The 27,513-nt window shown below is 40.2% G+C and overlaps 2 protein-coding genes across 5 annotated transcripts in view; one reads left to right on the top strand and one right to left on the bottom strand.

Moving 5' to 3' along the window:
* Positions 1 to 27,513, bottom strand: part of LOC132905132 (poly(ADP-ribose) glycohydrolase-like) — a 473,462-nt gene that overhangs the window by 155,724 nt on the left and 290,225 nt on the right. The gene's annotated exons all lie outside the window — the stretch shown is intronic.
* The window catches only part of LOC132904933 (mucin-2-like), a 332,312-nt gene that overhangs the window by 131,535 nt on the left and 173,264 nt on the right, over positions 1 to 27,513 (top strand). The window contains exon 2 of one of the 4 annotated variants that reach the window (XM_060955786.1): positions 19,829 to 19,880. The exons of the other annotated variants lie outside the window; for them this stretch is intronic. The gene's annotated coding sequence lies outside the window, so the exon portion shown is untranslated. The remainder of the gene's footprint in view (positions 1 to 19,828; positions 19,881 to 27,513) is intronic. 4 annotated transcript variants of the gene reach the window in all.

Raw genomic sequence — 27,513 nt, 5'->3', positions numbered from 1 at the left:
TTGGCAGCATCGACTTCGATTTGGTATTAAAATTAGCACAAAATTCAGTGTAGCTACACATAGAAAAGTAATTGCAAATTTTCGACCGGTAGCGTATCTTCCTCGATTGCTATGATTCTCTATACACGTACATTAGATTGCATGCAATCGTTGAAATCGATGTTGGTCGAGCGTGTCGCGAAGTTTCTCCTCGAAGCGGTACACGACGTTTACCGTTGACCGCGTACATAGCATCATCGATACGATCGATCGGACCGGGTAATCGTCCCGGTGGAATAACCTTCTTTTCGTTTTCGTTTGTGTCGAGTAAGTAGGATTCACTCGCCGATCGATTTGTTACCGATTTCTCTGGTTCGACGTGCTCGTGGGAATATCGATTCCGTAGTCCAGCCGTGCGATCCGTCAAGGTATTTGGCAAGTTAATACCACGCGGTCTGTTCAAATTAACCAAGACAACGTTAAGCCCGTATTTGACTAGCCGACAACGGGGAATATTCGTTTGAATTAATCTGTGGCCGGAAGCGAAACTTTGCCATTCGCGCTCACTGTTGTTGCCCAGCTACGAATCCTTGAGATCGTTTGTAGAGAAATGACACGCGATTACGGTATATCTCGAAAGTTGGTTGATCCACGATTACTCGATTCGTCGGTTGAATTCCCTCGATCGTGATACATTCGCAACTGGGGAATCAAAGCGATCTGATCGACCTCGAATGAGTTTTGTCACGGACGGATGTTTCGCAAAAGTTTAAGCTCGCTGGACAGTTTACAAGGTAACGTGGCAGCCTGCAACTTACGAGGTTTGTACAAAGTTTCGAACAGAAACGTACTTCCTGTGGTTTGTAAGCTTCCTGAACATCGAGTGTCGTGGCGGTTAAAGAGTGGCAGAGATCGGTCTGTTAAACTTTATCCCATTCGACTTACGTACCTTCGTTAATGTGACAGAGTATCTTAAAATTTGCTATTGTAAGAATTATTGCGAAAGGCTCATATAAGTTCTATTTTATTGGCTATAGCTCTATGCATTACAAAGTGAACACGAATTGTATTCAATCCCTCGATTACCGACTGACAAAGCGTGTATTATCCTGTCTGAGACAAAGGAAACAAGAAAGGATCGTTTCGTGATTCAGGAAATTCTGGTATACATCAGACGTGTAACATTCTAAGCTTGAACAGACGATAACCCATCATATATATTCTTCTAATATGAAATATAATTAAAAACTATATTCATCTATGCCCATGCAATGCGAAATTTTTATTCCTACATTTAAACGTGAGTTGAACAACGTCAATCCTCTATAAGTGAATTTCTCTTTGTTCAAGGAAATAGGAATTAATGATAGTTATCAATAGGTTATCTAATATCGATGCGATAATACATAATACTAAACGCGCAAAATAAATAAAAATGTGCAATTTTTAAAGTTACATACTATCATAGAGGATTAATATCTCGTTTCGCCTTTTCTTTTCTTTCTCAAATTATCGTTCCATTTTATATTGTCGATCGAAGAGAGAGAGAGAGAGAGAGAGAGAGAGAGAGAGAGAGAACGTGGAAGGTGGTAATCGTAATGCAGAGGCCGGTAAATCTCGCAACACACGGCGGGTATTGCTCGAAAAACTTATGCGAGTGCCCATGGCGAACGACTAGAGGTTTTCGAGCGTATATCGCGCGTACAGGGGCAAGGTGGTGCGAGTTCGTGCACGAAAAAGAAGCAGTTCCGCGAGAGTGGAAGCTGCCGGCTGCATAAAGAAGCGGTAGAAGCGGAGCGCGTGCGTCTATTGCAACGGGAACGAGGCAAAGATGAAGAGGAAGGAAGAAAACGAGAAGGCAGAGGTGAACACCGACGAAGCCGTAGCAATAAAGTGTGTCAGAACTCGGTAGCGTTCCACCTTCTCTTCTCTTCTCTTCCTTTCCGTGCAGCTATAAAGTCGCCCGCACGCCTCGGGGATACGCCTTCGGCAAACGCTGTGCGAGTAGTCGTCTGCGATCAACTTATCCGAGATGAAAGAATTGCATTATGTCCGGGCTCTTGGTTCCACGTATTCTATGAATTTTACGCGTTTTGGTTGCTTATTGAATACGAGTCACGGAAGAGATCAAGTCTATCGAAGTTAAACGGTTGGTTTCTGAAAAATTAACCTCTTTAAGAACGAATTTGACAAGGTAATTTGACAAGCTAAAAGATAATTGGCTTTTGTTTTTAGTTAATGAAAGTTGGGTATCTCGTTTCCATGTATTCGATGAATTTTGTGTTTCTCGCGTTTCGATTGTTTGCTGAATGCGAGCTACGGAGGAACTCGAGTTTATTGAAATTAATCAATCATTTGTATCAACATGATTTTGATCACAAAAAACTATAAATCAATCCACTGCTAATTTTCATGAAAAATGTTTTGTGTTTATTATTAGAATATGAGTGTTACTTGGTTCGTTATGAAACTAGACTCGTGATACCTTCTTGATGTACTGCTTTATATACCTTTATGATATCTAAAGTGAAAAAATATGAGCCTCTTATATTGTTAAAATTACTTATGGCAGCAAGGTAATACGATTTTAAGAACGATTGAGCGAAACGTCCATTTGCGAAGATTTAGATAATTCTAAGCAATCTCTGTTCTAAATTGTTACCCCCCTTTCGTGTCATCGATCTTCAATCTACACGACCTATCAAGCAACACAGTCGTGTCCCATTTCTGTACTCCGCATTCGCTATATGTACATACGTATATATTCAAGTACGATCTTGTCGTATCGTAGGAACGTGTTCGGAGAATTCGATACCGATGTATCAATCGCCTCCATCACGTCTAAACGGATATTTAGCCGGTACGATACCCCTTGCCGAAATAATAACTAAGTTGTATATACATAATCGATCGTGGCTGATTGGGACGAATTAGTTTTGGGACCGAACAATGTTGCTCCGCTTCGAATCAAGTCTGGATAAAGCAGTAATTATCCAATTTGTGTAACATGGAAGATTACAGAGCTGCGCAATCCATGCTCATTTCGCGCTACGAAATTATTCTTTATTAACCCTTGATCGCGCACAAAGTCGGAATCAATTCCATATTAAATAATACAGTTAATTTGTTGATGTTCTCGAAGTTTGCCAGAGTACAGTTGGCTATTGGCGAATGTTTCTCTTCTTGATAACCGTATTCAACGATATGCGTTCGATGATAATTATTTTTCAGCCGAGATGGTAGATCACAATTGGTAGGGGCGATGCAAATATCAAAAGGCATAATCGTTTAATCGAAACCATTGTAATGGTAGTTGACAAAATTGCTAGTTTTATCACGTGCCTAATTACCGAACGGTGATTCTTTCTTTCACGCTTTCTGTTTCTTCTATTTCCTCGTTTCGTCATACATGCATACAACGACTCACGGAAGTGTTTGAACACTTGCATAGAAAACTGTTGTGTCTATGTCGTATGTATTGTATGAAAGAGTGATTTCAGAGATCAAATTAATTTCAAATTATACCAGTATAATCGTGACAATCGTGTTTCACTATAGTGCTAACAAAATTCCAAAATGTTTCACATAACTCACATAATCTGTATATTCGTAAGAGATCTCAACAATTCGTATACCTTTGTACACGTATACGACCTTCGCTATTCGCATTCTTTTTGCTTCCGTTTTGCTTGTTTCTCCACTCGAAGCTTCTCGCTTCCTTTCTCGTTCTCTCCATTCGCGTGCAGAATGTACGTTTGTGCGGAGTCAGATGTAGCGTCAGTGTGTAACGTCTATGGCCTATGGTATGGTGCAGCCGGGCGAACCATAAGATCTATTCGACCAGACGATATTTTTCGTTGTAAACGCGACGCTACCTTCGCCTGCCTCCTACGTTCCGTATCCTCCGCTCTTTTCCACGGTGGCCACGGCGATGTAGCTGTTGCTGGAACTTACCGACAAATTATTAACGTTCCCATCGGGAGCCCGCTCTTCCCAGTTGCTACCTTCGACTACGTAAAATTCCCCGGGTTGAAAGCGATTTAAAAAAGACGACAAGTTTGCAGTTCCCCTCGGGATAGGGTTTAATCTTCCAGGAAGTTTCGTGGATTAAAGCGCCGGATCCTCTCTGCTCCGGTTACTTCCTGCCGTGGAAAACGGCCTCCAAACTGCTGGAATTCCTGCGTGGATCGTTCCCTACAAGTTTTTAACACAATAACACTATCGTCGAAGCTTCTCCCCCGGAGATCGGAGCAATCTGTTGTTTTATCCTTTTTGTCGCGTGGCCGGGTTAACCCTCGGGGGTTGCGGTTGTTTGTTTTTGGGTTGAAGGTCAAAGGAATAATTGACACTGAAACTCTCAAACAGAATAGAGAGCATCGTGCGAAGTAGTTATGTTTGTTTGACAGGATATATTTGGTTCAAAGAATCTAGCCTTATCTGGTATAACTTAACTCTTCCTCTTTCCGTGACCCTGAAACAACTTTTACAAAACCACGGTTCTTTCCAAGCCCCGACTCCTTGACTTTTACCGCACCTTTCGATCTTTCTTACGACCTTCTCGCGTCGCTTGCAGCGATCTGATCGCTTACGGGTTGCAACTGGACTACTGAAAATATTACGTATCTACGAGTTTCGCTAATAGAGAGCTCGCCAGTTGGAGATAAGCCAGTAAACTACCTTTGACCTGTCGGTTACGGTACTGGATAGTCTAGAGTGACGTGGAGAACGTAGTAAGTACGGAACTGTAACGGCAACTCACCGCGAACATATTGCTCGATGTTTCTAATAAGCAATAATCCCGAGTGTGAAACATCTGGTACCACTAGCCGGCTGGAAACCGTTTTAGAAAGTCACATACTAATTCCGTCGCTCTTATCCTGTCAGTGCAGGGACATAAATAATCCGTTTCTATACCACGGTGCAACATGTTCTAACAATAAATAAACTCGTGTTTTCCGATCGATAGAAGGGAGGAAAGAATCGTGCTCGAGAATTGTGGGTTTTATGCTGCACAAGGAGATGGTCGCGACCGATGTTCCGGCCAGTTGGAAAATTTCTTGGCTGCTGGTTAAAGCCAGGATCGAGGCAATTCTTCAAGATATGTTCCAGGGAAGAAAAATGCGGTTCGAGCGGTGTTATAACGTGCGCCGCGTTGTAACCGACTTATACGATCTATCGTAGCAGCCGGCGGCCGCAATGGTGCTTACGCATCGATTTTCCGTCAGAAACTTACTTACTGTACATCGGTGTTGGCTGACTGCGACGACTAAGGGCAGGCCACGACTGTGAGACACGACGACAACGACGACGCGGTAGTCGAGGGAAAGAAAATCGCCGTAAACAAAGTCTAGTGCCACGTAGTCGGACTATTTAAGAGTAAAACGTGCTTCGACCTTAAAGAGGCTAATGACTGCTTTATATAATAATTATTATTTTTATGGACAAGCGAGAGAAGTAATACATTTTTTATATCAAGCTTGGGTTTGTCATTTTTTTACATAGTGGCTTTTCTGATTCGTGAAAAAGATTCATTTGTTTATATGTAAAATATGTTCACATGTAAAAACATTTGTTCATACGTTGGATAATACTATGTAGAGAGGAGCAGCTAGAGGGATTATGGTTTAAATTGGCGGAATTTGTCGACTGCGAGTTTAAATCGTCGTATTTCATATAGAATATTTGGAAACACAGCCGTTTATATTCATTTATATTCGCTTATATTCGCTTTTATTTGCATCCTGGTTCATGGGCAAGATATTACGTAATGAATTTCCAGCGAATTCGTCCGTTCTTACCGGCGACACGTAATGAAAACAATCCCATTGGGAATGCGTTTACGTAATGGTTTTACTGAGTTAAAGTCGGTCAGCGTGGATTAGAGATGTAGCCGAATGTTAATGATATTGATAACTATCGATAATATCGAAATTTTATCGATAATTTGGTATTTGGATGATATAATGCCGATAATGGGATTATAAGACAGAAGCAGATAGATTTGGATAAATTCGAAGGTAGAAATTCAGAGCGTAGAAAATTATATTCAGCTTCTGTAATAATTTATGCATTCCCTCGAACGTAAATATTCACATAATTCCTGAACTGATTATGGACGATGCGATACAAGCTCTTCTTCCTTCAAAATTGATATTTCAATTCTTGTCTCATGACGTTACGTTCGTTTCATTATCGATCTCTTAACCGTAATATCAATACCCGAGCCATCGATTTCGGCTGCACGATACAGGAATTAAGAAAGCTATTTGAAACGGGAACGATTACGAAGCTGCAATAAACGTACATATAGAACCTTTATATGCAAACAGGCTATATTGCACGATGGTAACAACATTATTGGCTTCTCATTTCACCGTCTCGATTAATATCGCATTGCAGTTAAATATTCTTTCACACAACGAGGCATCTACGCTCTTAAAATCACGTTTATCGATTCGTCGTAAGTAAGATTACGCTGAAAGACATGCAACGATTTGCATACTGGTATCAGAGCTCCCTGTTTTATCTCAGTTCACTCACGATGATTCGTCGCGTGTACATTAATCGGCACGTCGACTTCACCTTTACGAAGACACGCACGAAGGAACGATCCAGCTAATCGACTACAGTATTCAGCCGTCGCTGGTGCTCGATACCCCTCTTTCAGTTAATTATCATTGAATACCAGTAAGGATGGCATTAATTACTGCGAATGACCATGTGGAAATCGGCGATGTCAACGGCAAGGAACGCGTAGGCGATGAGTTTACATACTACTTAACGCGTTTATAATGTTAAACGAGATACGTCTGGATTATAATTTCCGTTTCTTTAATTATTCTTCGTTCCTCGTCCTTTCGTAAATATCATATGTCCCCTATTTTGGAGTTTTATTACGTTGAAACAGTTTTGGGATCTTATTAGATCGTCTAACGAGTTCCTATTACAGATACACTGACTGTTATTGTAAAAGATACTTGTGTATATATAAAGAAAGAGTTTCATCAACATGTACCTATATGAATTGATGTGATCGTTTTGAAAATGTTCGTTTTGAAAAGGAAGATCCCGAACATCAGTCATCATATTTATGCCCATCCGATGTAGATAAAGACAAACGTTGTGATCTGCTGGAAGAACCAAAATGTTATCGGTTTAAGAGAAATCTAAAGACTTTGTTAAATGTTTCAAACTTAACCATTCGTTGATATTTGAAGAGAATGATACTAAAAGTGGGTGCAGAGAAACAAATAGCACAAACCTTTCCGACAACTTAATAGCGATCGTGTCTATCATGATTCACTTGGTTTGAAATCAATTTGGCTGAACTCCAAAGAGAAATTTCCACGAAGAAATTTCCAGTCGACTAAAAATAAAATACAAAATAATTGGATGCATAACTGTGTCTATTCGATGATTCATCGAGTTTCGTGCTACTTCGCGGGTGATTTAACATCGCCGGCTTTTGAAGCCGATAAGCACCGAAGAACTATGATTTTGACGATTTGAAGGCCGAAAAAATTGCAAGAGACGCATGCAAGTTAATTATCGCTAGAAGAAGAACGTGGCGGCCTAGAGCGGGCGCCATATGCTTTCGAGCGGAACTGTCTCAACGCTCTTAGCAAAATTAATGAAAAATCGATGAAGACCACGGCACATCGTAGTTGGGTTACCAACACGAATTCCATCGACGATCAGATGCGTCTTTTCTTTCCATTTTCCTCATTTTACGTCGAAAAATATCATTGTTACTCTTTACATAAACCAGCATTCATCCCTCAGTCAAGGCGGCCACTAGCTGTGTAAATATAATTAGTCGGATCGCAATAATCCTAAGGAACTATCATAAAATTAAGCATTTTTATTCTATCGTCAAGGTCCTTAATTATTATAAGATATCTCCAAGTTGAGACGTTCCTTATGGTTATTGTTCAATCAGGTAAAAAGTGGGAAGGTCGAGTTTTCCCATGCTCGACGGACATTTCCACCCGTAAGCGACCGTTGGTGGGGCGACCAACAGCCATCAATAGTTTTCCTCTGCGACAGCATCATCACCAAACTTCACTGGTTTTTCATCCGTTGACCAGTCAATATCTTGATTGGTTTTTCGGTCATTGACCAGTTATCAGTTTTAACTTACTATTTACACGTCTCTGAGAATACGTCTACACGCACCACGCACAACTATTTATATCTACAAAGTTATTGGAATAAAGTGTATATTATAATCCGTTACTTCAGTGTTATAATCGGTTCAACCATCTCTATTATCCTAACCGAAATAGAGGATCGATTGATTCGTGGCGTCGATTATCAAATCGTAACGAGAATTTACGACTCTCGTTGGCGCGCATCTTCGTGATCGCGTCTCCCGCGAACGATCGAACAATCATTTATAATAGATAAAAGATCATTTCTCTTTAGGTTACTTATGTTGTTGGAAGAATAGTTTCGTTGTTTCTATCAATTGATGTATATTATATAGATTTTTTTATTATCAAGAAGCAAGAGGAAGAGTAGAAAAAGCAACCTTTCTAACATTTCATGATTTCGACGCATTATTCGCATACTTTCAACGCGACCTTGCACGCCTGCGGATTTATAGCTGCTTTAATGCTTCAATTTGTTGCTATTAATGAGTAATTAATGCTCATCGGGGTTTATAGGTCAAGCAGGCATCGCCCGGCAATAATCTCTGTTTGAATAATTCTATTGTTTTTATTACTGCAACTATCTGGACTTTTGTACTTAGAAATGGTCACAAATTACATGATCACAACTTCCTGAAATTTTGTTTTATGTTTAACGTAATTCTTCGACAGCAACTTATGCCAATCACTGTCAGAAGTCAAACGGATCAACTTCATTTCCCAGAAATTTCTTGTAGTATCGGAATAATTAAAACATTCGACTTGATTTCAGAGTCGCTTTACAATCTTATATACATGGCTTCCTATATTTCTATCTCATAAAATTACCTAAGAATCGGATATTTCAAAGACATTTCGACAAATATTTACCGAGTAAACGAATAAATGGCTTGTTGGTGTAATTATTCAACAGCTTACGCGACAATAAAAGCGATTCGTTTCGCAGAGGAAAGTTAGTTAACGGAAGAGTTTCGACGCGTAGTTTCGAATAGAGCAGTAGGTCAGATCGCTTTCTATAGAAGGTGCGCGTGTGTATCGTTACAAGGTATTCAGGATCGATAATGGTTGGAAACACACGGCGCACATCGATAACAATGTGTGGTCGGGACTCGAATTATTTATTGAATCGTGACGGATTTTTAATGCTTGCAAAATTCACGTATGTCGCTTGCCTACCTCTTTGTTTTATTTATCGGAGTCTCGGATGGCTAGAAATCGGTGAATAACGAACACGCTTTTTCCTCCCTCGTTTCCCCCTCCCCCATTTTTTTTTTTTTTTTTTATTATGCCCAGAGAATTCGTTTGGCAGCAGGTTTTTTCATCGTTCGTCAACGATTAAACTTTCTGGTTTGATTTTGTGGTTTTCGAATCTCGTCGCGCAGTAATACATCCAAGCTCTCTTGTTGGCGCACGTTTATCGTTGATTTAATATTTCCATTGAAAATCATTAGTCGCGGCCCCAGGCTCGACCGGCCTTTTACCACGCCCATGCTTGCATGTATTACGTTTTTACTTTGGTCGATTTAAATATGAAATCTCGTGACGCGATTGACAATGATTTTAACCATTAACTTCATAATCTCTTTTAAACGCCTTTTAATAATTATCAATGAATTATTCTCTTTAGATTGGATGAATAAAACATTAGAATGGCTGAACTTTCATGTATCAATCCGTTATTTATTACCATATTATATGTTATCATTATGTTATATATTACTATATTATCGTATTAACATGCTATAATATTTACTGCAACTAGATACCATGGGACAACGCGGGACGTGAAGAAAACAACGATGATACGTCAAAAATATGACGGGAAAAACTTTTATCGATTATTTGTGTGAACTAATTTATGACGAGTTTTACGATTCTAAAATGCAACATCGACATTTTCATTTTCTCAAACCATCATAGAGAGAAAGCAGGCTAGTCGAGGTTACAGTACTCGCCTTATAATTCCTCGTATTAAATCCACAAGACTCTAGAAAGATGTCTCCTCAAATCGGTTTCCGTCGATACTCATAAATTTCTCGGTTCACTAGCGAAGATCGGTGATGATTTTCTATCGACATTATCGCCTACCAACCAAATGGAAGCGAGATCGAAACGTACGTCATCGGGAGAACGAATATAAAGTATACGAAACTTCGATACGTTTGCATATAAGTAGCTGATGGCTTGAATGTCCGAGGATGAAGACCCAAATTGACAGAATTTCACGATTTCGAGAACAGATTCGTCGCGATTCGTGTTACAAGAAGAAACAAGGCCGGGATAAATTGCTCGACTTCCGGTTCGACGTGGTCGGAAAGAAGGGCGGAGTGAGGTAGTAGGCAGAGAACGAGGTCGAAAGGGAGAAGGAGGCGGAGGGAGGGGGGAGGACGAAGGCAATTGAGACTGGCGACCGCTAATAGGGAGATTAATTCGCTGTCTTCTCGCTTCTCCTCTTTCCCTGCTTCTCTCCTCGTCTTCCACCTTTCGTATTCTTCTTCAGTCTCCGCTCCTCCCCGTGTCGTTTTCCCATTTGCCTGACTGCCGATGCAGTTCGTTGAATGCATTCGACGAAAATCTCTTTTCTCCTGCTTCGCTGCTCGGTTCACTCGGTTGTTCGTCTTTGTTACTCTCTCTCTCTCCCTCTCTCTTTCTCTTTCTTATTGTTTCTTTCTTTGTCCGTTTTTTCGCTGTCTCGTTCGTTTCCCACAGGATGCGGTCAGATTGCGAGAGCGGGGAGAAACCGATTTATCGGCCATTAAGAATCGAAGAGGTTTCGCGTTTAAATTGGAGAGGTTAACTGCAGTCTCTCGACGTCGCGGCATTCATCCCCCTATTTGCGAAATAGGAAGCGAAGTCTGGACGAATCGAGAGGGAGCATTTGACGATCGACCTTTGTCCTTTTGCGCTCCCCGTGCTTTATTGCGCGACGCTCCCTGTCTCTCTCTCTCTCCCTCTTGTTCTCTTTCTCTCTCTGTTTGTCTCTATTTCTCTATCCCTCTTTCTTTCTTTCTCTCTTTCTCTCGTTTCTCTCCCGTGCCACGTTCTTCCTTTTCTTTGGTCTCGTTCTCTTTATCGGTTGTCGTCGTGATTGCTCTCGCGTTACCAATAATTGCATATTATGTATTATCTCTGTCCTGCTTCGTTACGTCTACGGGTCACGACGATTTTGCGACTCCTCACAGTTAATTGATTCTCTGCCATACGTCATATCGATCCGACGATATAGTTGGAAAGGTTAGACTCGATCTCGGCGAAGGATCGTCGGTGTTGTTCTTCTATTGTCTGGCCAAGAAGAAAAGTTTGATGGAGAATGTACGCGTGTCTTATAGCACGTGTTCCGTTTCGCTCTAACGAGGTTCTTTCACGTATCTGATGGGTACTAGGGTAATTAGTAACCATACGTATGCTTATCGTAATTAGGGGAACCTAGCAATTTGACAAATTAATGGCGATAGGAGTTCTTTGTGTAGAAGTCTTTTTTAATGATTGCTCTGTAGCGAACGTGTATATGAAATTCCTATCAAACTTTCTCTATAGGTAGGAATACGTTAGTCTGAATATTTATGCACTAAAATTTCTGCGAACATAACCTAAAGATCCTAAGCAGAAATCTAAGCAAAAGTTTCTCTCATCCATTAAATATTATACCGAGTATTCTATTCTACTTAGATATTTTAAGTTATTACGTGCAATATATCTGTGTATTTTTACACGTGAATTCATGCGTATTGGAAGAAGCAATGTAGAAACAGGCAACTCGTGGACTACCGTCAGAATGAGAATTTAAACCGCTCGATGGCATACGGATTCCGGAAAATAATTTCCGTAAGGGCTCGTAACTCGTGTGGAATCCTCGGAATTGGATTCGAGAGGACGACGGCGAGAGGAAACGAGCAACGGGCGAGGTTCGATTTCACCTTCGAGACGATTTGTATCTCGCCGATTTCTGGCGCTCGAGTAAGAGAACACAGCAACGGTGTTCGATAACAGTCGTCCGTTCTCTTCTTCGTGCTCGCCCAGAGAATCGAATCGCTTTAATCGCCTGCACATCGATTCCACCTTCACTCGTAGTCACACTATCGACTCTCTTAAATTCATTTAAACTTTATCCCGGATCCTTAAGCTACGTCGACGTTCCGGTGAAAATGTTTTTCGTAATTCTTTTCGAGCCAATTTCACCCCCCTCTATTGTATTATCATACTTCCACGTCATCGCCGACCAGCCGAGAAAACTTTTGCTGCGCGACAGCCGTAAAAATCACTGTGTCGAGGAGAAGTTGTTTTTGTCGAGCAAGACTCTCCGGACTCTTCTTCCCGGGGGTCTCCCTCGGCTGAGTTTGCTCCAGTTTCCCGCCGGCACGGCTGCGGCACTTCGTCCCGTGTTTCCTTCTCGTTTGCCACGCCGCGAAGTACGTCGTTAGACTCGAACCCCTTGGTGGGTTCGTTCCGCGGGAAATTCACCTCTATTCACCGACAAACCGGTTCTTCGTCTCGATTTTGCTCTGCGTCTCAACGAGCGCAGATTATAAGCTTGAAGAGCAATACAGTTATTTTTTGACCATGATGGTTTTAATCGTAGAAGTGTTGTCGTAATACGAGCACCCTTATGCGAATTGTTTTGCTTATTTCCATTTGAACCGTTGCCAATAACGTCAGTTCTCAAACTTCATTGACTTTACAGTGTATGTACACATAGAATGATTCAGGATACGTGGTAGAATTAAATAGGGAGTGATTCTACGCGCAAAAGTAAGTGGAACATTTACAATAAAATCATCTCGTTCGAAGCTTTGTTTTTGAGAAGATCGAACTTATAAATTTGTCAATTAACGCATAAAGATAATAAAAAATACACGATAAAATTCTTTTAATTAACATTCTATATCCTGACACATGTATTGAGAAATCTGCATTAGATGTAGGTTAGTTATCTGCAGTTAAACCTTACGCAGTTGTTACTGACAAGTACCAGTAATCGCCAAGCCATTCATTAAAACGTTCATTCATTGAAAACTCTCGATTTCGTTAAACAACTTCATCTCGACTTTCTTATCTAACCGCTCATAACCTAAACCACTGTCATCACATTTTACAACTCGTTGACCACCGACATTTAACAGTTTCATATTACACCTGCCTATGAACGACGCTTCTCGAATGACTGCGGAATGAGCTGGTAGAGATGGGTTTTGTCCATTTTGATCGGTTCCATTCTAGCATCCATCCGTTGAGTGAAAGTTCGAAGGGGTCGTTCAGTTCGAATGGAAATCTCGGCTCGACGCTTGTTCACTCGTTGAAATACGTGTAATATCCGGTACAGGTGTCGGCTGAGTGGGTATTAACACGACGGTAGTCTGTTCACAGAGCAGAGGGTGAAATGGATTCGTGGAATCTACGCGGAGAATCTCGAGGCGCCTCGTTTAGGAACGAGTTATTCGAGAGGCGCGACCGCAAGGGTACGAGAGATACCACCTCCCTTGTAAGACGCTCGTTTTCCTCATTATCATACAACTGCATTCCGGTTATTGTGTTGCTGTAATTACGGTCAGTTACGCGCGACCAGCCGGAGCGCGTAAATAATTGCGCAATTACGTGGCCTGCAACTCTCTCGCACCCGCGCGAGCGTGGGTCACGCTGCCTTTATGAATCCCCTTTCTTTCTGCTGCTCAATTGAAACGATTTCCAACGCGCGAACAATTAAGAGAGATCAGAGTTACGACTACCGATACACGCGTATATAGAATGTACATCCGAGCGATTTACGGTATCGTCGGTACGCAAGATACGATCACAGTTGTGAAACAATAAGAAAGTAGTATATACGTATCGTGAAATTTGTCTCCCTCGTATCGACGTTTAAATTATTCTTTTTTAATCTTAAAACGTTCTTTAAGATTTCGTTTGTGGAACGATAGATTAATCGTGATATAAATTTAGTAGATTGTAAGGAAACATATGATTTGCCGTTGCTTGAAGAAAATAGTTATAGATTTTTATGAATACATAGTATGAGCGTTCATTGGTAGCGGGTACAAAATTGTTCTCGTCAATTGTGCGAACAGTTAATACATTTCCTTACATCTTACGAATAGTCCACTTTCATTATAATAAAATCCTACAAGGATTCAATATGAATTTAGTATACTCCAAGATAAGACAATATAAATTATGCAATTTGTACTGTATTTGTACTGTAATAAAGATATTTTTCGATGAATGCCTGTATGTGATCAGAGACCAATAGAGTGAATTTTTAACAACACGCATGATATATACACAGCATACTCAGCAAAGGAATTAATTATCTGCATTGAACTAGAAATCTTTTGTCTAATCATAAAATCTCGCCCATTTAAACTACAGTTGTAACAAGAACCAACCATTCATACATTAAAATTCACATTCTGCAAAAACAAGCAACAAGACCCGATAACAACTCGTGAACATTATCAAGAATCATTTCGAGGAGAGTCAGTCGGTTCGCAATTTCTCAGTGTTCCGTGGAGCGTGTCGTATCCCCGGAAGCATCTATCGGAATTTCTCTCTTTTCATCCATCATTGAGCGGAGGAGCGACGATATCGATAATGTTAGCCGATGGATCGGCTCGTTTCCGGTTGCGTCACAGAGCCGGAATATCACGGGAAGACGGGCCGGGCCGGTGTCCCGTGGTAGAGCGAGCGCGATAAAGAGCGGTTTGGCTACGAGGCCTTAATTAGCGTTCCCGACAGGTAGGTACCTAACTGTAGATTTAAAGGCAGACCCGTTGATCCCAGTCGGTGGGTAATGAACTCCGTTGAGCTCGCCGGACGAAGCGTGAGAAGAAGGGAAACGAACCAAGAACGAAAGAGTAAAGGGGACGGAGAAGATGAAGAAGAAGACGTGGAGGACAAGGGAGAAGGAAATAGACAAAGAGGTTGTGCGGGAGGGAGAGGGAGAGAGAGAGAGAGAAGGAGAGTACGAGAAGGTTGAGACGATAGTGGGGAAATGGAGAGAACCTCAACGTGGGTGGAGCAAAGGCGGGAAGAGGAAGTTGCCGGAAGCGGATCTTGCGATAGGGTTAACGGCATTAAGTCGTCGCTCAGTGTCGTCGCGTGACCCGCTTAACGACCCAGCCATACGTCGAACGACTCATTTTGACGACCCGTCCCGTTGACGTTGATCCTTCATCCCGTTCGAGATGTCGACGGTGTTATTGGGTCAAGGTCTCAAGGTCCTCTCGCCCGTGACTCCTTTGGTCGAACGTGTGTCGGGAAACCTGCCACCATCGTCGACTCGTCTGTATGCTTGTATTACTCTGTGCGTTAGGATTGCGGTCGGGAGAATGAATTCGAGTGGGCAACCAGTTTTTGCTGCTTAGTGCTGTTCGCTGGCAAGAAAATCCGGTACAGCAATCCTCTGATGGACGTTTACTTAGTGCACCAAGAGAGAGATACACTTGTCGATTTACGGATATAATAAGTGTAAAATATTTAAGTTTAGTTAATGTAACGGATGATTGATTGGTGAAATGCCTTTCTGATTTCCGCGAAATATGTACCTATTTTGTACAAAATACCTCGATATTATGTCAAGATATTTATATCAATACATAATACATGTACCATAATATATTTATGAAAGAAATGTTTGATGTCTACAAGTGTTCAAATGCTTTCGTGAATCTCTGTAGTTTACTTTGGGACGTTTTGTTACATGGTTGTTGAAATAACGTTTTTGTATTTCGAATAGGAAAGGGATTTGGCTTTAAGCGATGTCCAAGTGGAGTTTGTACGGTGAACTGAAATGGTAAAACGTTGATAATGCAGGAAAGGATTGAATGTGTTCTGAGAAAGAGTATGTAAAAAGAAAAATGAACGCGACGCGGAAAGTGTTTCAATACGTTGCTACGTAGACCACGTTCGTTTGGAAGCTAGGTGGAACACGGGTCACGTGATCGTTGATAAATATAAAAACGTTAACCGTCCCTCGGTGAAACGGTTATTTCACGGATTAAACAGCACGACGTTGGCCACTGTAAGCAGACCTTTAATTTAGATCAACGATCTCACGGGAGGCTTTCCCGAAAGTTTGAAAAGTTGTCCGTGAAACTTTTTGGTCGTCAAACTTTTCGACTAGCCGAATCGACCAGTAACGAACGTATATGCGATTGATGTTACAGCGGGGAACACGCTACGAACAATTCTGAATTCGTGGGAACTGGCGTGGGTTATTCCGAAATTGCATAGAAATTTGACTCCGACGAGATGGACATTGGCGAGTTACAAAATGTAGGTTCGTGAGATTCAAAGTAATCAGCTTCGAGTTTGTGAATTTACGGATCGTTACTAGTTCATGGCATTCCATGCAGATGAGTTTCGATCTCTAGAAGACGAAACAGACCGTGTAGTTTCTGAGACAAACATTCCTGCGACTCAAAAGATTTCAAGATCCTTCACGAACTCCAAACACGTGGATCTTAGGGACTTAGAGAACTCTGTGGAATCTAGAACTCGACGATTCTAAAATTAAATACTGTTTGGCGGACTCAGAGCTGTTCTTAGTGAGAAAATTAACATCAAGATTCTTTATATTCGAATTTTATGGACTTCAGAACCCTTTACTACAGTAGTTTACTAACTACCAATATTAATGAATTGGCAAGTGACAAGTTGTAAATTATAGTCTCTTTTGTAACTTTACTCGTAAAGTTTAATTTCCTTCATTATTAAACTTCTTTCAGTTATGTAGAAGAATCAATTGGTATTAGTAATTTGTCAAAACATATAATCTTCCCAATGATATTAGCTCAACCGTGCGAAACAGTCTAGATCTTCTGTAATATATTTCATAAAATACAGTATTTTCCTACTATCAATAAGTTCAGTAGAGCTGAATGTGTCTAAATCGATCAAGACCATCTATATGTACAGATCCACAATTCCGTAATCGTCTGGATCAGAATCCAATTAACCTGAGCTTGTTTACATCATGTCCTATTATATCTGGAATAATGTTCTACGTTAAATGCGATATCTCTGACGTTTCCGTTGATGAAATTGCGAGCGTGTTTTATCACATATCGGCCGGCTTGTTTTTGTACGTCAATTAATCAGACCGCTTTGTCGACGATTCGATAACATACATACCAAGGAAGGCGAGTTGCTTTGAAATTGAAGTTGCGAAGTATGTTGATCACGCAGGAAGCTTGTCGCGCCTACTGAAGTCAGGGACGATTCTTAGTTGCGATAAACTCTGGCGAACGAACAGGCAAGAGTGCATTCGTGTTGCCGAAGAAATACGAGGGACAAGATTGTTTCGGTGCACGGAATAACGCCACAATTTTGGCCAGAATTAAGGACGAGACCGTTACTAGAGTTGGAAAGGTTTCCTTCTTGTTATTTCGGTTATTCGACTAAATGATGGTCACAGAAATGACAGCAAGGTGACAGTAATAAAAGTTATAGTTAAAACTGTAATGAAATTAAAAGTTAAAATTTGTTGCGTTTAAATTGTTTGTTAAATAACAATCGTGTTTTTTAATGGCCAAAGCGAACTAGTAAACAGAGAATGTAATGTTAAATCACTTGTAGCCAATCAGATTACACAATTATCGTAAAATATGACTTTAAAGCATCAAATAAAACAAGTTAAGATTTTATTAAGAAGTTATTGTAAAAGATTAGAAAGTACTGATAAGTTCGTTGTGCTAATTATGTTGTGAAACGATCGAAGTTTAAATCTATGCGGCAGTAAATATAATATAACGCAATAACTGTAATGGATAGCGTGTCAGATACACAGCGACTGTCCCTTTCTTCTAGTACATTATCTTCACTATGTCATTAGGTCAAAAAATATCTATATCTTACATAAATCACTTTAACTCCCTTCCTCGATATTTTATTCGTGCATCTCAACAAAATTAAACTGAATATGGATAAAATATTGTAAAAAATTCTGTGACAATTTGGTTGTGAGCAATAAACCGAATACAGATTTCCATAAAATTGGAAACGCTATTTACAAATTAATGGAATATACGTAGTTGTACATGGCACGAAAACAAGTCAAGGCGACAGAAATAGTAAACGTCCGAAGAAGAATGTCCCGTTCCGTGAAAGTATTTTCACGATCCGGAAAAGGAACAAATAAAACAGGTCTAGGTGATTGTATTGCATTTCTCTGTCTCTTTCGTTGCTGCTAAGAGGTAATAAATCCTGCGGAAAGTTGCACATGCACTCTGCTGAATTCGTATTCCCGTAAAACAAGGTCAAGCGAGGTGTAATTATTAACAGGTTGAGGTACAAATTTTCCGGAGTTTCATCCGTTCAATCAGTAACTTCGATATACTCTGTGTAATGCGATAGAAATCTGCTTTTAAATATTAACACACAATAATAAGCTGTGCAGAAGCTAAATTAATCAACTCTAGTACCTGAACATTTTTAAAATTTTAGTAATTAAAATAGAATTTCAAATCTTTTAAATACAATTCACTTATATCATTCCTCTGCCCTTCAATAATAAATCACCATGTTCCATAAATAATTTCCTTCTCGGAGAATAAGCCCGTTAATTTAAAACCAACTTCAGAAATAGTTCTTACTTAACCTAAAAAGAGTATAGTCGAACAGAGAGATGGAGATATCTTTCCGAGACAGTTCAACCAGTAGAGAATCTCGGGAACTTCTTACCCATGGGCTATCGGGGTTGAAAGTCGATCGACTTCACCGGGTTCGCTCAACTTATCGGGAAATTTCGTCGCGTCGTGTACGCGTCCATTGAATCAAAGGGGTGAGAATTTGAGGGTTCTGTCGAAGACAGGGATCGTACGGGAGGTGGAGAAGAAGAATTCGAAGTTACTTTGGCCAGCATGCAGGCATGTAAGGTAATAACGCGAGTAGTAGCAGCAGTTTCACCACGGTATTATGGCGACAAGTAAAGTCGTCGATGCTGGTGGTGGTTGTTGGCTATGCCGGTGATGGCGGTGTCGAGCGTTCTCTTCGTCGGGACAACTCCCGAGCCAAACCCCATACTATCGGTGTTTCTCGACTCTACGCTAAAATACCGCGATATGGTAGCGTTCTACCGCGTCATTTTCTTCCACTTTCCGCCCTTCGATCTCATCTCCCGGTTCCCTTTCAACCTGTCTCCTCTCATCTTGACTAGAGCTCGCCCCTTCGAAACTGTTCTCATCACGTCATCGCGTTCTTCCTTCCTTCTCGTTGCTTTATTCTTATCCCTTCGACCGCTTTGTTCAGCTTTGTCGGATTATTGTGGTCACGGAAATACCAAGGGTAAGAAGCACCCTTCTTCCGTCTTCGCGCTTTTCCCTTCCGCTCTGCCCTCCAGGAACTGCTCTGCCTTCCATCGTCTTCCCGATGTGTACCGTCTGTTACGATATCCGGATCCTACGTGCGGACAATTTGGATGTGACAAGTTGGCATTTTTTAACTTTATGTTGGCGTATCCATCGTATATATTGTTCGTCAATATCTCTGATTACGTTTGATTATAGTATATCTCTATCTATCTGAACTTATCGAGGGACAAACACTGAACTGTAATATAATATAAGCTCATCAATTTTTCTTAATACCTATTATTTTTTGTTCGCGTTAACTAAACGTTCGTTCCAATAAATGTGGTTCTATTTGGAATATATTTAAATCCGATATCGTGTCAGATATATTAATACATTTTATTCTGTCTGTTACAGGTAAGTGTTTCATCAGTGAAGATTAATGGGGCTGGCATCGAACAAGTAATTCGTAAGTCAGTCACGAACGACATTGCTTTTTTATTCCGTTCGCTTAATCGTGCCACGGTCTTGGTTTTCCTTATATAAATCACGAATGAAACAAATACAATTACAGATATAAATATAGAAGCCATGAAATATTTATGAACGACTCATTATAACGGGGTTAATGGTCTTGTTATTTAAAAGTTCCTCGTGTAACTCAAGCTTTAAGTACGACTTAAAACTCGAAGTAATAAAAGAGACGTTACTATTAGACATTATAATTAGCGAATAATCGCTGGTAATTAGCTACAGGAATCGAACCTTCGTCTTCACAACGAGAACAAGGAAGCGAAATAATGGTGCGTGATTCTATTGACAACGAAGAGTAGGAGAGATGAGCGCCGAGGTGAAAGTCAAGCGAAAGCGAGTATGGGGCGTAAACGTTACACGAGGTCGTACAAGACTCCGTTAATCTTCCGAGACGGGGGCGTAACACGTGCGTGAGAAATAATAATATACGCCACGAAACGGCATTACGACTCTGGCGTGTTTAACTCACGAATACCGCCTGTCTGATGTAACAACAAACAAAGTGCTCTGCACTTTCAGCTCGCGTTCCCACCGTGTGTCTCGTTATTTCGTTTAATTGCCACGTTTGTTAGAAATTTTTAGTGTCTTTTAAATCTATGAAGTTTCTTTTTTACAATCGACTTTAGGCGATTAAAAGAGGCTCATTTAAATTAATAACCTTAATCGCTAATTAACTTCTTGGAACGTTGTGACATTACTATCGCATTAAGCACTCTATTTAGGCTAATTATTGGTTATTATTTCTTCTATAAGAACGAGGAATGATAATCAGTAGATTACGAATGTTTATACACATTTCTGGTTTTATGAATGTAGCTAGAGAAGTAGAATTTAAAGGCAGAGATTTGTTATTATTACTAAAAAAGGACTTACTGGGAATATTTTATTTCTTTAATATATTCTCGAAAATTTCTTTTAAATTCATGAACATCCGCGATTTAATAGATTACAAATCTTGTTCTAATGAAAATATAAAAAGATGAAAAAGAAGTCTGATAACAAAGGGTTAAGTTTAGTTGTAACACGACACTCCAACAAAAAATCTTCAAGTAAAAGTATTAGGGTTGAAATCAATTTGCTGGAATCGATGGTTAAAAGAAAAACTGTCAAAGGCTGTTTTTAAATACGATCTAAAATCTGAAGTAATGGCTTACAACGCCGAGACTCCATTATATCCGATCGAACGGGCCGAATGATACAGAAGAGAGACGGTCACATCTCGATCAGCGGAACCTGACGCCGTTTTTGTTCGAGTCGTCGACAATCTTCGATTTCGGATAACCATTAGACCGCGTCCGTTCAGGTTTCTTTCATCGAGTGTCTTTCGACGATATATCTGCCGCGTTTCATTTTTTGTCGGTTTGCTTGTTCAATAGGCGAGGAACAGCGAGAAATCGCAACGACACGCGAAGAGAATGACGGAGTTTCGTGCCGAAAATCACGTTCCAGACGCGATAGTTCGAACGAGCCTCGCGACGTGTACGTGTATATATTCTCATTCATTGGCCGTGTCTCGGTTCCACGATCGTCCTTCGTGAACGATAAGGATCGTGAACGCGCGCGCGCGCGTGAGCGAGCACGAGGTCTCGACCGCGGATGCACGAGAACCACCAGGACTGCCAGGATGACGACCGTTAAGGACGAGGACATTGAACCTCGCGGCGTACGGTGCTCCCTCTTTCGTAGCAGCCGCGGTTCTCATTCTTTTCTTTCGCTTTCTGATCACTCGACCGTCTGCTAGTCTTCCCGAAACGTTCCCAAGCCGTCTCGAGCGTTCTTTCTTGAAGTATTATCCTTCTTGAAAATTCTCTTAGATTATTTCGATAGATCGCTTACATTCAAAATAGGTATTTGATAAATATTAAAAAATTCATGAACTCTTGTACAATTAAACATTATTATATAGCAAAATTTTACTAATCACGTGTCAAATGCTTCGAATACTAATAAATTCCCTTTTATAACAGTACAAGTTTTGTTTAATCGTTTTGTATAATAATAAAGAATTATGTAAAATTTTATATATCGCAAATCATCGTACATTATATCCTATTGGATATAAAATTATGAAATTACAAAAAGCAAGTATATAACCTGTAATTTACAACTTGTTGATTCGTTAACATTACTAGTTAGTATATTATTATGGCGTTATACCAACTAATAATGTTCAAGTAACTCGGACCCTTGATAATTATAATAGATAATTTTGCCCGGAGAAATTCGAAACACCGAGGAAATGTTCATTTTCACGTTCAAAGCTCAACAAGTAAATGGTCCTGTGATAATTTCAGTCGTATGATATTTCCGAGGATACAAATTATGTCGTCGAGAACGGGAAGAAAAGAAGGGAGGTTGAAAGTTAGAGCGAGGGGGTTAGAGTCGAAGAAGGGTGTGAACGAAGTGAGAAGCTCTGCCCTCGAGACACGTATCGTGTTCAAATACACGCGTCCCGAGCATTCATGTTCGTGTCTCTGGTTATTGTGTCGCGTGAACCCTTGGCAACTATAGTCTGATGGGGTTTCAGGCGCCCCACGATCCATTCGACGCTCGTGTATCCCGCTTTCTCGTCGAGGGTCATTTCTTCGTCTTCTTCCCGACGTCCATAGCCTTGTCCCGACGATCGATGCGCGACAGGTTTCCGTCACGTGCTCGAACATTAATGCCTTTCTCGTCGACGTATGGATGTACGGCACACGTCGTGGCTCTTTACACTTGTTCGTTATTGTACAGTGTCACGGGACGAATGATTAAGCGACTCTTTCGATACACTTTTTTAGTTCGAACATTCGATCAATCTATGAAATTTTCAACTCGATCTCTCGCTCGTTACATAATTATTTAACGAGTTAACGCGTGCAAGAATGAGATTTTCTATATTATTTTCTAGCTTTCATAGAGCATGATTTTGAGAATTTAATACACTGTCATCGAATTCAATATTACCACGTCCACGTTGAGGTATACAATTCGATAAAATGACTTGGAATATTGAAGAAAGTAATGGGCATTGTTTTGTAGAATTTCAGAGACAATATAATTGTACTTTAGTAACAACGAATACATTACCACGACTATGCAGTTATTCGCTTTTTAAATTATCCATGTTTACCACCCTCTTGAATATTCCAGAAATATCGATTATCATAGGACTAACTATATCACTGACCTTCTGCAAAACTTCGTGCACATATTTGTATCCCGAGAACCTTCATACTCTTTGGGCCCAAAACAGTGCATATAACAAGTCGCTTCCTTTCTCACCTATGTCATGCTAAACTACTTCCTCTCAACGATAATGGTCTTCGTTATTTTCTTCTTTCACATCTGAAGCACTCAATGAAAACATATGGAGAAAAAGAAGAATAGAAAGACAAAATAGATTTGTATTTTGGTCGAAGCAAGAACATCGATTGAGCTCGCCCGGGAATTTCGGGAACGCCCACGCGAGGAAGATTTAATCGAGTGTTCAATTTTCCCCGTCGGGGCAAGGACCGAATCAATAGCCTTATCGCGCAGGCATTGTCAGCGGGAAGAAGGCTTCGTGCGGCCGGATGTTGGAGCGTCGTCAAAATTTCAAAGTTTATCGGGCCATGAACGTCAGCCCGAGCGGAGCGCGTGAAGACACGCTCCCGCTTTGTCATCGGCATCTAATTAATCTTGCTTCTCTCCGGTTGGGGCCGCCCCGCGGGTTTCGCTTCTCGTTCCGTTCGACGTCGAGTTTCAAGCTGCTTGTAAACTACTTCAAGGCGTCCCATAATGCTCGCGCGACGACGAGCGATGCCGTCGACCGTGCCAACGGCGCGACGCGACGCCGCGTCTCTTCGAGGGTTTCCCTTCGTCTGCCTACGACGTTTCGTCGTTGCGCATTTTCATTCTCACTCTCGTAAAGGATTACGAGTATTTTCGATAAGCAGATAAATCGAGGAGTCGAAATGGTAAATGATATAAGCGTTAAAGAAACGAGCAAAAGACCTTTTCTTAGTGAAAGGAGATGTAAATTTACTATATAGCGGATAAAAAATATTTATACATGTGTACCATTATTTTAGAATAAAGCATTTTTTTTATCAGTGATAATCATTGTATGTTCATAGCGTTCAAGTGATGAATGAAGTAAGTATCAGAAATAAATTAGAATTAGTAGAAACGTAGTACTTGTTTCTACTGAAAATCTTCGCTTCCGGCACTTACATACGCCATTTATCATTCTAACTCCTCGAATGGTTTTCTTTAGATAATTTATTTAAAATTTTACTAAGTTTTTTCGACGTTTTCAGAGCAATTGTTTATCGTTCGAACGTTTCCCTTAGCTTCTTATAGATTGAATCTTCGTGTTTGAGGACGTCGTGTTATTGTTGCAGCGTTCTATTTTTGATGGATCATTCTTACATTTTATAATCGATAACCACATGGTCGAGGAAGCATTACAAGATTCCCTTCGGAACCTTATTATGGAACGCCAACTCGTCACAAGTTTGATACTCAACCATCGATTTATCCGAGTAGATCGTTTTCGCTAATATCAAGTTTCCTCAGAATCCGAAAAATAGATCATTCGGATATTTGTCTTACTGTACCAGCTACTTTTGAATCTACTAAAATAAAGTAATATACGCATGTTACTGAATTATGATAATTACAACTGACAATATTAAGATTAGTTGAACAAACATCTTCCGTTTTGATGAGTAGAAGTTTCTCGACAATATGAGCATACGATATATTTCAGTGTGTTTGTCACATCAATCATTAACATCGTATTTTCAAATGTAGATTTCTTAAAAATTATTTATATAAACCTATCACCTAATCGAATTAAGAAAGAAAAAGAACAAAAACGTTGATTACAAAAACAATCGTGTATATCGAATAAAAGGTGCCTACCAAAATAAAGAAATAGAAATTATAATGGAAGACGATGAAAAAACCTGAACGTTTTAGAAATTCTTTGAAGCTAGACAATTTGAGAACGATGCAGCCGAACGGGAGTAATCGCGATGGTGAAATAGCTTTCTCCCTTGTCCGTGGCAGGAGGAGAGAAGAGGATGCCGCGCGAACTAACGAAATTACTCGGTCTGAAAGCAGGAGAAACCGGTTTCAATCGTCTACTCTCACTAGATACACTGTGCTCCCACGTGAATCCGTGCAGATGATTGCCGGTGTGCACTAGTGTGCAGTTTAGATTGCGAATTAGCCGGTGTGTCGGTCAGATATGCGAGAAATTTGTCAGAAGCAACGAATGCCTACGACTCGATCGAGTTCGACACGGTGCAACAATAATATGTAGTCCATTTTCCGAACATGGACGGAATAAATTGAACTCTGTCGAGTCATTATTTAAACATGCTGGATGAATAAAACATGAAACGAGAATAGTTTTTACGTACTTCTTTCCGAAACTTCGTGTTTACACGATTTACCTTTTCTTAATTGCATGTATTTACTTTCACTCGTTGGTTTAGAAACGACAGAATTCGACTATTTTAACCGTTATACGTGATTGTAATATCTGGGAAATTTGAAAGAGAAATTCCAACAACATCACTCAATCTGGAACCATAAAAAAAGATATTTCTAAATAAAAATGAACTGAATTGTAAAATCAACTGAATCTTTTAATCTTCTACTATACAGTTTAATTCATTTTATTTCTTCATCACTCGACTCTGTTATATTACGATACTATGTTATTCTATGAATACTAGAGAACAGATGGACAATCCAATTATGTCAATCATTAACTCATAGACTCTTATGAGAAACCATAATCAACTGGAACTTCTTTTCTCATAAATAAATAAGATTCCAATAATAAAAGACTTAATATCTCACTGAAAATAGCTAACTATAGAAGTTATATTAAAATACCAAGTCTTTGCAACGTAACAAAGACGCACGATTGTCAATTCTGACGACAACATACGCGATTACTTCAAAAATGTTTCCCTCGTTTCAGCGCTCGACCGGAAACCACGAGCTCTCGTAACGAGCGTTAATTCGTACCGAACAATGAGAGGGAATATTCGAATAACGAGTATTTATTGGAACAAAGGGGACACTTTTAAATGGATCCCTAATGGATCCGTGGTTCCATCGTGTTCGTGAAACTTGCTGGCCATGGTTTGAGAGCAACCAGAATCAGAGGCAGGCTCGTTTCTCATTCAGAGTAGAACTGTTACGGAGCCATCATGGTCGTGGCCGATTTTAGAGCTGCCTAATCGAATGCAGCAACCTTGGAAAGGCTCGAAAAGAAGGTCCGTAGCGAACCTCGAAGTACATATCTCGCTATAATGGGGTCGTGGGCGCACGCGAACACGTACACTATCGTTCTCAAGTATCCAGACAGCTTGCTGGGTCTGCGGTAATAGTGCTCGTATTGAACTCAAATGAATAAATTAATTGATAAATTAGTAATTGGTTGTAGCATAAGTGACGGATAAAAAGAAGTTTAAAATTGGTATTTGCGTACACGAGGATTACTAATTTTTATATTAGATATTTTTTACCACGTAGATATAATTTGTTTATTGTAGGTTACATACTGTATTTATTTTTTGACCTTGTCTATTATGATTCAATTTTATAAAATTATGGTGTTTTTCCTCTCTACCCTTCAAACTTTTGTTTTTTCACAAATATACTATCTTTTTTTTTGCAATCAGTAGACTATAAATTGAAGTTTCGAAAAATAAGATACTATTGTCTTCCAAACCTCTTGGAAGACAATAATATGTTATTCTGTGTATACGATACTATATTTATCATGTATGACGAACATAGATAAAAATGACAAGTACATTTCTCTGAGCTCTCGTCTATTCCACGCGTGCATTCGCTGGTATTCAACGAGTATCCCTTCTATAGCGTTTATCAAGAAAAAGAGGTTCGTTAAAATTGCAGGGATCCTGGTATTTTTATCGTTCGCAGGCATAGTACGTACCTCCGTTCGAACGTGGACGGGAGCGGCTCGAAGGTTGCTCGAATTTCACTCGGTATCCCCGTGCCATCCGAAAAAAAACGTATCCGACGGTGAATTTTACTCGTAATTCGAGCTATTGCGGTCGCTATCGATTGTCCAATTTCCGCGGCACGGAATGGCGAATATTGGGTTATAGATGAAATATATCCAACGTAGGGTCAAAACAGAGCAAATTGCCTGTATAGCGAAATTGTGGCTCCGATTTAAGGACAGGAAAATTGTCAAAGTGAGAAACCAGCAAACAGTTGGTAAAAATAATAAAAAGGTTGGTTACGGTAATTGAGCTGAAATTGAGCTCGGGACGTTGAAAGTCCCGGAGACTCATTCGTTTGACTGTCCGTATTCGAGACGTGGAAAATCTCGGCTGCTCTTTTCTTCGTCTTTCGTACCTGTCGACCGTTGCACGAACCGCGAACATTAACTTCAATCTCTGGGAGAATTTCACATTTCTGAAAAAAGCGTGTAATTATTCTCAATGATGAGAAATTTTCATCAACGTTATTGTAACTTCATTAAAATGAACGGTGTTTAGGTAGCTATATAGTATAATTGGCCTTGATACAACATAACACGGGGATACGTTCTG

Source organism: Bombus pascuorum, chromosome 1, assembly GCF_905332965.1.
Source record: "Bombus pascuorum chromosome 1, iyBomPasc1.1, whole genome shotgun sequence".
Taxonomy (NCBI): Eukaryota; Metazoa; Arthropoda; class Insecta; order Hymenoptera; family Apidae; genus Bombus; species Bombus pascuorum.
Note: the sequence above shows the minus strand (reverse complement) of the source record. Positions and strands in the feature narration are given on the sequence as shown.